Raw genomic sequence first — 11590 nt, 5'->3', positions numbered from 1 at the left:
ATTCTACATACTAAAGATAAATTACATTCTGATAGAACTCACACAGAGCTGCCTAGAATTAACCAAAAATATGGTTAATCAAATGGTCAGGTCCACAATTAATTACTGTGAAAAGTTGGATATCCCTTGCTTGCAATTATTGGGACAAGTCTTTTTTTTTTGTTTGCTTGAGACAGGGTGTGTTTCGATTGATTTTAGTTTGAAGTCTAATTTGTTAGATATTAGGATTGCTACACCAGCTTGTTTCTTGGGTCCATTTGTTTGGAAATTTTTTTCCAATCCTTTACTCTGAAGTTATGTCTGTCTTTGATGTTGAGTTGTGTGTCTTGTATGTAGTAGGAGGATGGAGTCTGTCTTCATGTCCATTCTGTTAGCTTGTGTCTTTTTATAGGCAAATTAAGACCATTGGCACTGAGGGATATTAATGACCATTGATTATTAATTCTTGTTTGTTTTGGATTTGTTGTTGGTGGTGTTATTGTGTTTGGATTTACCCCCATTTTTTCTTTTGGTGGTTGGTAAAGTGGGATTATCTATTGCCTATGTTTTTGTGAAAGTAGTTAGTTTCCTTTGGTTGGAGTTTTCCTTCCAGTGTTTTCTGTAGTGGGGCTGCATTTGTAGATATGTATTGTTTAAATCTCTTTTTTTCTTGAAATATCTTTTTTTCTCCATTTATAGTGGATTGAAAGCCTTTCTGGATATAGTAGTCTGGGTGGGTTTCCATGTTCCTTTAGCATTTGTAGACCATCTATCCAGGACCTTCTGGCTTTCAGAGTTTTCATTGAGAAGTCAGGTGTTTTCTGCTTTTATATGTTACTTTCCCTTTGTCCTTTGCTACTCTTAATGTTTTTCTTTAATATTTAAGTTTGGTGTTTTGATTATTATGTGGCAAAGGGACTTCTTTTTGTGGTCTATTTAGTGTTCTGTAAGCTTCTTGTACTTTCATAGGCATATCCTTCTTTAGTTTGGGGAAATTTTTTTTCTATGATTTTCTTGAATATGTTTTCTGTACTTTTGAGCTGTATTTCTTCCCCTTCTATACGTATTATTCTTAGGTTTGGCCTCTTCACGGTGTTCCATATGTTCTGGATATCTTGTGTTAGGGATTTGTTGGACTGGAAATTTTCTTTGGTCAATGATGACTGTATTTCCTCTAGTGAGATTCTCTCTTCCATCTCTTGTATTCTATTGGTCATACTTACATCTGTAGTTCCTGATTGTTTACCCAGCTTTTCTATTTTAAGCATTCCTCATTCTGTGTTTTCTTTTTTGTTTCTATTTCAGCTTCCAAGCCTTGAACTGTTTTAATTGTTTCCTTCACTTGTTTGGTTGGTTTTTCTTGGCTTACTTTGCATTCTTTAAGAGATTTGTTTATTTCTTGAATTTTTTGGCTTGTCTTTTCCTCCATTTCTCTAAAAGATTTTCTCATTTCCTCTTTGACAGGTTCTTTCATCTTCATAAATTTGTTCTTGAAGTCTTTCTCTTCTGCTTCATCTGTGTTGGGATGTTCTGGTCTTGCTGGTATAGAGTACCTGGATTCTGGTGGTGTCATATTGGTTGTTGAGTGTGTTCTTATACTGTCATCTTCCCTTCTTTCATTGACTGGATGCAGAATGGGTCTCTCCCTCTCCTCTCCTCTCTTCTCATAGCCTCTCCTCTCTCAATTTGGGTAGATGGGCCAAGACTTCGATGTCCAGAACTCTGGATGGTCTGGCCTTTCTTGGTGCTCTCATCACTCAAGCGGAGAGTGTAGGGGGGGGGGCAAGACTCAAGTGGAGGGTGGAGGGTGAAGGGGAGCCAAGACTGAAATGTGGCCAGACTCCAGGTTGTCAGTCCTACCAGCGTGGGTCCACCTCATGCAGAGGGGACCCAGGATGTTCCAAGAAGGGGATGGAGGAGTTGGGCCAAAGCAGAATCCACATTCACCTCAAGAGGAGGGCAAAGGACCTGGGGGGCAATACTGAGGGGTGGCTAGGCTCTGGATGGTCTTATTTGTTTTCTTGATGGTAAATATCTGACTGGAATGGAATAGAATCTCAATGTAGTTATGATTTGCATTTCCCTGCTTGATAAAATACTTGATACTTTTCTATGTATGTTTTGGGTAAGTGTAATGATTCACTTGAAAATTGCTCATTTCAATTTTTCATATGTTGACTGGACTGTCTCATCTTCTATTACTTGGTGTTTTGGTTCTTTATAGGCTATAGATATCAGTGCCCTGTCAGATACATACTGAGCAAATATTTAACTTCTGCTTGCACAGATGTGTATGCACTATGTTGACTGCTTCTTTTGTTCCACAGAAACCTTTTAAATTTGATAAATTTCATTCATCAATTCTTGTTCTCCATTCTTCAATATTAGCATCCCATCCAGAATTCTGTACTTATGTTTGTCTTTTTGAAGTATCCCCACTCTGCTTCCTCCTAACAGTTTTAGCTTTCCAGTCACACATTTAAGTTTCAGATCTATGTGGAACTGAACTTACATGGGATGAGAGACAATATTATAATTTCCGTTTACAAGTCCCATTTAAAGACAGTTAAAGATGCTGTCTTTTTTTCCAGTGTATGTTTTTTGTGCCTTTGTCCTGGATCTGCCAATTGTAGCTGCTTGGGCTTATTTCAGTCTGTTCTCCTCTGTTCCTTTGGGTTATATATCCATCTGTGGTCAGTATCATGCTGTTTTTGTTACTATGGCTCTGTAATATGGTTTAATGTTAGCTATTGTGATTGCTCCTATTATTAAGATGTCTCTGGCTATTTGGAATTTTCTGCACGAATATATATATATATATATATATATATATATATATATTCATATGTTCATATATATTCAAATTTGCAAAGAATATTATGAAATTTTATGAGAGGTGCATTGAATTGGTGTATTGCTTTTTCTAATATTGCCACATAAAATATTTTTTCCATGGTCTATAAACATTGGAGGTCTGTGACTTCTGCAGTTTCTTCAGTAATTTATAGTTTGCATGGTAGAATTATCACACCCTTTAGATTTTGATATATTACAGAAAGTCAGGTGTAGAATTTTCCATTCATAGCAGTAAATTTGGCTAAAAAATTTTGGATTTTGGAGCATTTAAGACTTCACATTTTTAAATTATGGACATTCTTCCTGCAATGTTATTGGGGTACATGGTTATATTCCCTCTCTTTTAGTGGCTTCATTAACTTGTTAACTTATATCATTTCAGGTAAATTCAATTTTTTTGTACTTATAATGTCTGAATTATATCTCCAGACATTCCAATTTGGATCCTGTAATCAGAGAATTGGGTTTTAGGTTTGATTTGTTTTGAATTTCCTATTAGCAAACTGTAGAGCAATGGTGATACTACTTCCTCGTGGATTGTGAAGATAGATTACCTAAGCAAAACACTTCACATATTGCTCAGCACATGTCAAAAACTGTACACATCACCTAATGTTTCTACTGTTGTTACTACTTTCTTCTCAGGTTTGTCTTTTGGTTTGGAAACTACAGTATAGTGCTAACTGTCCAAGCACATTGCTTCACTCACTGATAACAGATCAGACATACCTGTTACCTTAATGGAAATGACACATTGGAACAGAATTCCTTTTAATTTTTCTCTACATCAGTCTCATGAATCAAGGCTATTACTGCAACAAAACGAGTGTGGCTGAATAGCATTTGTCAATGGCTAAAAGCATGAGAAAATGTGATAAAAAACCTTCTTGTCATTTTAATAACTTGTGTAAATGTTAATTTTCAAGACACTTGAGGATCGTGATTCATATTTCCTTCAGGTTTACAAGAAAGACAATCTCACTTTAACCCTTGATATGCAGGCATGTTACACAAACAAAGAAAAATGAGACTCAATAATATTTTAGTTTCTCTCCCCTTTGCTATGACAAAATACCCTTAACAGAGCAACTTAAAAGAGAAAGGGAACATTTTGGCCCACAGCTCAAGGATATAGTTCAAAGAAGTGGGGAAATCAAGCATCCAGTCTCATTCCATCCACTATCAGGAATAGAGAGTAATGATTGCATGTATCCTCTTCAACTCTCTACAGAAAACAGTCAGAAAAGAATTTCTAGTTTTTTGCATAAAATCCCTTGCACAAACAGCAAGATAATAATATTATAGTAAATTTCACTTTCAGGAAATTTGAACATAAAATTTGGCATTAGAAAAAAGTTAGTGGATGATTTCTTACCTTGTGGAACAATTCAATAGTGTTTATTTTTATAATGGATACTAAAATACAAGTAAAATTTGGCTTGACATTGCATCTAGAACTTTCTTGGACTTAATTATCACACAAAAAACTATAAATCTTCTGTAAGCATTCCAACATAATACAATTATCAAACATTCACAACTGATGATTCTTGATTCAAAGCCCCTCCATTAAAGCACTTTAAAAATGTGAATGATAGGCTAGGTATATATGAGAAATATTACAGAAATTATGGGTAACCTAACAAAGGTCTCACCTTCTGTACCTGCACCATATATTTGCTTATATATTTGACTCACAATAGGCTGCACATTTCTCAAAAGTCTGAAATGTCAAGGTTATGTCTGTGATGAGCCTCTGGGCAGAAGAACTTATACAGGTCTCCAGGTATGCATGTCATAGCTACATTGTTTATTTCATTATTCTACACATGCCTCTGTATACGCACAGTACCATCTGTGATTTAAGGTAGGTGATTATAAGAGTAAAAGTCTGGAATCCTAGTTTGATAGAGGGCTTGTCCAAAACACTATCATTTTCCAGGTTGGCAAAGAGTCATTATCACTGACATTTGGGGAGAGCAAGACTCAGAGATGAAGTATATGAGGTTGTGTAGAAGTGTTCCAGTCATGAGCAGGGGTGCTGGCAGAGGTTGTAAAGGAAGAGGAGCCGTAGGACTTAAGCCATCAGAGGAATATATGGCAAGTGGGAAGAGAAGTGGCCAGAATGACTTCATCATGTAAGACTCCAACCTCCCCAAACTGATGCAACAGGGTTTAAATTCCACTGTGCATTTTAGGGGTGGTATTCAAATCATGATAGTGGCTAAAACATTGAAGACGGTTCAGCTCTAACAATAAAAGGTCTTACTTTTGGGGAATGAGTCAATGGAGTCACAGTTGTGTGCACACATGTGGCTCATAATAATTGATTAGACCTAGAATCCTGGAATTCTGGGTGGTAGTTCAAAATGTAGAGTCCAGTCACACTACAGGCCCCGATTCTCCTGCCCACTTTGAGAAGCTAGAATGACAGATGATGCTGTTATGTCCATGAGAATGATATTTTTTAGGTGGAAAAATGAGAAATATCTTAAAATATTTCCCCAAAGACCTTATTTTGCTAAACTTTATGTGTTCATCCCAAATAACATAGTTCTAAAAATCCATTTTACTACCAAAATAAAAATCAATCTTATTCTTAAGGTTGTTTTGCCAGACAATTTAGCATGGATAAAGAGGAACAGTGAAAAGAGCCTGGATTTCCTAAGGCTTTGGTAAAATGTTCCCCAAGCATCCTAAAGCTCAAAATGAGAAGGAAGATGACCTTGGGGAGTAGAGAATGCACAGTCTTATCTAATCTCTTAGTTATGAGTAAGGTACACAGTTATGGAAGCTGGAAAAACAAGGAATGGATTCCTTTAATTTTGATATTGGAAGCTTTGACCTTCTGACTTTGAATTGCTGCATCTGACCTCTAGAGATATGAAGGGCATAACATTTCTGTTCCTGAAGTCACGAACTTTGAGACTATGTCTGCAGTAGCCAAGGGAAACTAGTACACTCCAGTTATGTAAAGCAGAAAGACATTCAACATAGAAATAGGCTGCCCACAAAAATTATGAGAAGAGTTTGAATGAAGATATTATGGGAGGTGTTCAGGTGACCAGAGGTCTGGAGACAACAGGAGATTTTTATTCTCAGTTGTCATAGTCCTTTAATTCTGGAGCCAGTGACTAAATGGTGGAACAAGGAGTTTGACATGTGCAAAGGCAGAGGGATCCCTGCAAAAGAAAAGGAGAAAGTATGAGTACAGAATGTAACAAGGAAGACCTAGGACCACCCAGAGGATTTCGATTTAAATGTATAGCTGGTGACTATAGGTGTGCAAGGCAAGAAGGGCAATGGGATACAGAAAACCATACATATCCGCTGAATACCAGTTCCCCTTACAGAAAAGCCAGAAAAGCAATGAGATATATACAACCATGCAGGTCAAAGTAGGAGAGCATGAGGTCCATGTGCTCAGGTAAGCACTAGAGAAACCAGAATTGTTAAACATGCAGGCTTTCTTCTTCAATGGAAGAAATTGATAGCTGCTCATTGGTGTCCACAACTTTGGATCAGCTTATTGATGAACCTACACCTTGGTCAGATGTCCACCAATTCTAGGCTGAATTGGAGTATATGCAGGTAATATGGAACAGAATCCATATTTGTGGGAAATTTCCATACAAATGTAAGTGTAATGTAAGTATTTCAAGTATATACTCTTTTTCCTTGCTTCTAAGATGGCATCAACTTTTATGAGGTGCTGAGATTTGGACCTAGATTCTACAGAAGAGCAGTCAGTGCTATTAACGGTTGAACCACATCTCCTTTCTCACCAAGATGTGACCAATTTTAAGACATCATTATTTATGCATCACTGAGAAAGAAAAGAGAAGCTGCCGTTTAACTTTGCGGGATTCATTGTAATTCGTATTTCAATTGAGATGTTAAAATGTGGGAAAGTAACTTATTGTTTTTCACGAATGAAAGATGAGGAGTCAAAGGCAGTGTGGAATGACTCCTTTTTAACCACTCACTGAGCATGACTTCAATAGAAAAATTCACAATAAAAAAGTCAAAACACAAAACAATATTGTTTCATTTTTATTCTTTTGTAAGTTTAATTTTTTTGTAATAAATGTAATGGCTAATTATAGAAAACTGCAATGAGAGCAATCAAAATTATGCAAGTGGGTCTATGGGGGTCCTTGGAAAATCATGGTGGTTTTAACAAAATCCAGGGAAATATGCAATTCCCATTCAAGCTGTCTTCCTTCCTTCTGTATCAAAGGGACATTTTTCAAAAGATTACAAGAAAGGAAAAGTGCTGCTGCTTTTGGTTTTGCCTAATAAGTTCCTCTTGACTCTCCGTTCCTGGGTAATGTATGCCATTCTCCAGGTTACTTTCCTTTTAATAGATAGCTGACTTTATAACATTATGCATGAATGAACAGAATTTGATTGGTGTATCTGTTCTGAAAACACCTATCAATTGGGCACAGCTAGTTAGTTTGCTAGAACTGTTTTTACATATTACATGATTTCTCTTATCTCTGTGTAGCCATACTGGAGTTTTAAAAGGCATTCTATTAGTAAAATAATTAGTGTAGAAAGTCTGATTCACCAATTTCCAGTAACTGATGGAAGCCCATGCAGTGGTCCACAGCCAAGCAATAGGCTTACTCCTGGACTTCCGTTGAAGAAAAGGGAAGAGATCATATGAGCAAGGCTGCGGGGCGGGTCAAGTTTGTGATGGGTAAAATGACAGAGACAGCCAACCCTAGCTCGAGGTAGTTCACAGACTCTGGACTGACAGCTGGGGAACCTGTCTGATACTCAATTAGGCCCTCTGAATGTGGGTGATGGTTACGGGGCTTCATGTGTTAGGGGTGGGGGACTGGCAGTGGGACCAGGACTTCTCTGGGTACATGAACTGCCTTTTTGAAGACTATTACTTGTGGTGGGATACCTTGCCCAGCCTGATTCAGGGGAGAGGGGCTTGATCCTTCCTTAACTTGGTATCCTAGACTTTGGTGACTCCCCAAAGGAGGTCTTATCCCCTCTGACAAGTAGATAAAGGTGGGATGAGGGGAGGTGGGGAGGAGAGAGAAGGAGGTGGCAGGGGAGTGGGGGTTGGAATGTAAAAATAATTTTAAAAATATAAAAGTGAATTCTGATTCACAGTTTGTTGCAAAGAGCATTTTCATGAAATGATATTTAGTGCTTGTGGTGGTTTGAAAGAAAATGGTCCCCAAAGGGAGTGGCACTATTAGGAGGTGTTACTTTGTTGGAATAGGTCTGGTCTGGTTGGAGGAAGTATGTCATTGTAGGGGTGGGCTTTGAAGTTGCCTATGCTCAAGCTATGCTCAGTGTAGACCCAGTTCACTTGCTGTTACCTGCAGATCAAGACATAGGACTCTTAGCGCCTTTTCCAGCACCATGCCTGCCTGCTTGCTCCTATTTCCCACCCTGTTGATAATGGACTAAACCTCTGAAAAGTAATCCAGCTACAACTAAATATTTTCCTTTATAGGAATTGCAGTAGCCATGGTGTCTCTTCAAGCCATAAAAACAATAACTAAGGCAGTGCTCAAGTTGACAAAATTTCCCAAATTTAATGGGAAGCACTCTGTAAACAGTGCTGTCAGAGCTGATCAGATGCAAATGCCTTGGCTTCTGTGTTTACTATTAATAGCTGTGGAAGTGGCCAGAACTACATAAGCCTTATATAGAAAGAGGGACAATTTTTAAAGTCACTCTGAAACAGTCACTTTATTAACTTAATGAAGAATATCAACATATTTGTTCCTATTTCTTCTTTATTTCTTTCTCCCTAGTGTAAATACTTATTGAATTTTGTAGCCAATGTGATTATTCAATTCTAAATACCACACAGGCAGGGGCTTTGTTTATTGCTACAGGTTCAATAGTGAGAATATTGTCTAGAGTAGGTGATTTGGTAAGGAAATGCAGATAAAGTCCTACCTTGTTGTTGGCCATGTCACAGAGATGAGGAATAGATGAAAATGGGCAGATGGAAAAATCTGGCACAATCATATGTCTAGTTCTCTTACTTATAAATTGTTTCTTGATAAATTGCTCTCAAATGTACTGATTTTACACAAAACCCATGTTACTGAAAGTCAGAAATTCACTTGTGGCTTTTAACACCATAACCTGGAGCTATGCCTCATTGTGGTCTCAATCTGAAGGCCCCGCTGAAAACACTCAAATTGCCATGGACAATCTCTAGCCCTTTTCCCTGAGGAACCTCGTATGGGGTGGCTCATCTGTTCCAACTGGCTTTTGGTAAGAATCTTAGAGATAACAGGAGCAAACCATGCCAACTGAAATGCAATAAATGTATTGATTCACAGTTCTGGGTGCTAGAAGTTTAAAAGCAAGGTGTTAACACTACTTTTACCCTGATGGCATTTGAAAAGAACCTTTCCTTTTGACTTTCTGGTGACTGTTGAAAAGTCCTGGCATTCTTCAGCTTGCAGACATTTTACTGTGTCCTTCCATGGTCATGCTCTGTGACTTTGTCTGTATTTCTCTCCATTTACAAAAACAGCAGCAATTGGATTAGGCCCACCCTACTTCAGTAGCTCCATTTTCCAACTTGATTCCATCAAAAAAGACCCATTTACAAACCCCAGGGGTTAGGACTTAAATACATCTCCTTTGACGGTTATAATCCAACCCCCACATGGGACTAGGAAATATTTGGAACAAAGAAAACCTCTAAAGGATTTTTACAATTATCTGTAAGTGTTTGCTTTTGAGTAAAAATTATTTATGGTAGCCCAACAGTGGTGGCACACCCCTTTAATCCTAGCACTCGGGAGGCAGAGGCAGGTGGATCTCCATGAGTCCAAGGCCAGCCTGGTCTATAAAGCTACCCAGAGAAACCCTGTCTGAAAAAATATATAAAAAATATTTGTTGTAAAAATTATTGTAAAAAGTACAAAACAAACAAACAAATCGAATGTCTTTGTGACTCCATCTGCTAAGAAGGAGACCAACAGTGAAAGTAGAAGGAGTCAGGAGTACATATGATGGGCTTCCTCTGGGTCCAAGAATCTCAGTGCAGGGAAGCATCCTTTGCTGAAAGGCACTTGTGGCAGGAAGCAGACCCCTGGGGCTCTTCCACTGGAGCTGGCTGATTGCTGTCATGCTTCTTCTAACTTTACAGACATTCACAGATTTCCAAAGCAAGAGAGAGTGCACTAGTTGTTATGTATCTATTCAACACTCAGAGCAAATAATTTCCCTGAAACACACTTGCCTAAGCAACAAGAAAATTTCAGAGAAATGTTCACTGATCTTCCTACTAAGAATATGGTAGAACCATGGATATTAAGAAGAAAAAAAATTCTGTCTGAGAGCAATGAAAATTAGAAGCATCAATTTCATGTCAAAAGTGGTACGCAATTATACTTACCTGGAATGGGAGATGCCATGATTACAGAGATGTTTTCTTGGATGTGAGAAAGCTGGATGGTACCTTGTTTGTCTGCCTCCCTGCTACATTGACATTTTAACACCAGATTCCTGTGTGCTACCTCTCGTTCAGTTCAGGATTCAATTATTGTTGAGTCAAATTAACCAATTTTTTTAAATGTCTCCATTTATCTGCTTTCCCTCACTCTCTTTTCTTTTGAGTCACCATTATTCATAATTTTGGTCAGCTTGATGATGTCCCATAATTTCCTTTAACGTTAGTCACTCTAAGCCCCCTTTTTTCCCTTTCTTTTTGCTGGGATAATCAACACTGGTCAGCAAGGGCTGAAAAATCATCTATGATTAATAAGAGACCAACACCATTGAGGCAACATCCTCTGGGAAGTGTTTTGTTGGGGTCAGAACATAAAAGCTGTGGTCCCTGGAGGTAGCAAGACTATACTTCATGCTGGCTATTGAACTAGGTAATATATAAGATTTTCCCAGGTGATCCTCAGTTTTTAGTGCATGGAATGGTCATGTAGAGATGCTGAGGCTTGCTACTGTTAGAGGCCATTGGTGAGAGTACAGTCTCAGTTTCAGTAGAAACCCGAGAACTGAAGGGGCCATGGAGAATTGGCACCATGTGGTAGGGTCAGAGTCCCTGAAGAGAGCCCATGAGAAACTATTAATGAAATGCAGTATAGTTGCAGGAGAGAACTCAGCATATTGGAGATACAAGTACCTTGGGATGATCACCAAGGACAACATCAGGTGTAAAGTGCAGCTTGCCTGAGCCTATGGAGAAGCTGTATGTGCTGTGGATGACAGGGCCAGAGAGCTGGTGCTGTCTAAGCCCATCGGAGCCCAGATGATTGTAAGTCCAAGACCACAGATGCTGACTTTCTACACTGTTGTACTTTGGGGCAGCCTGGTTCTTCCCTTTTCAAATAGGATTTATTTAGTTCAGTCTTGATTTTATAGAAACCCATAGTAAAGAGGTTTTGCTTATTTTAAATATGCTGATCTTTGGTGTGTTTGGGTTTTGATAGACTGTGGGATTTTAATATTGTGTTTTATATTTTGATATTAATAAGTATGAAGTCCTGCAGATTAAAAACAAGAGGAAAGATTATGGTTTAATAGAGTATTTGTGTTTCAAGTTGACAGATGGCCAATTGTGCTGGTTGTTTTTTGTCTATTTGACATGTACCTAGACAATTTGAGAAGAGGGGATCTTAACTGAGACTAGCCTATAAAGTAGTTTATACAGCATTTTCTTGATTACTAATTGGTGTGGGAGTGCCAAGCTCAGTGCAGTTGGTGGAAACTTGGACAGATGATCTTGGATGATGTAAGGAAG

Source organism: Cricetulus griseus (genome assembly GCF_003668045.3).
Source record: "Cricetulus griseus strain 17A/GY chromosome 1 unlocalized genomic scaffold, alternate assembly CriGri-PICRH-1.0 chr1_1, whole genome shotgun sequence".
Classification (NCBI taxonomy): Eukaryota; Metazoa; Chordata; class Mammalia; order Rodentia; family Cricetidae; genus Cricetulus; species Cricetulus griseus.
This window is presented reverse-complemented; position numbering follows the sequence as displayed.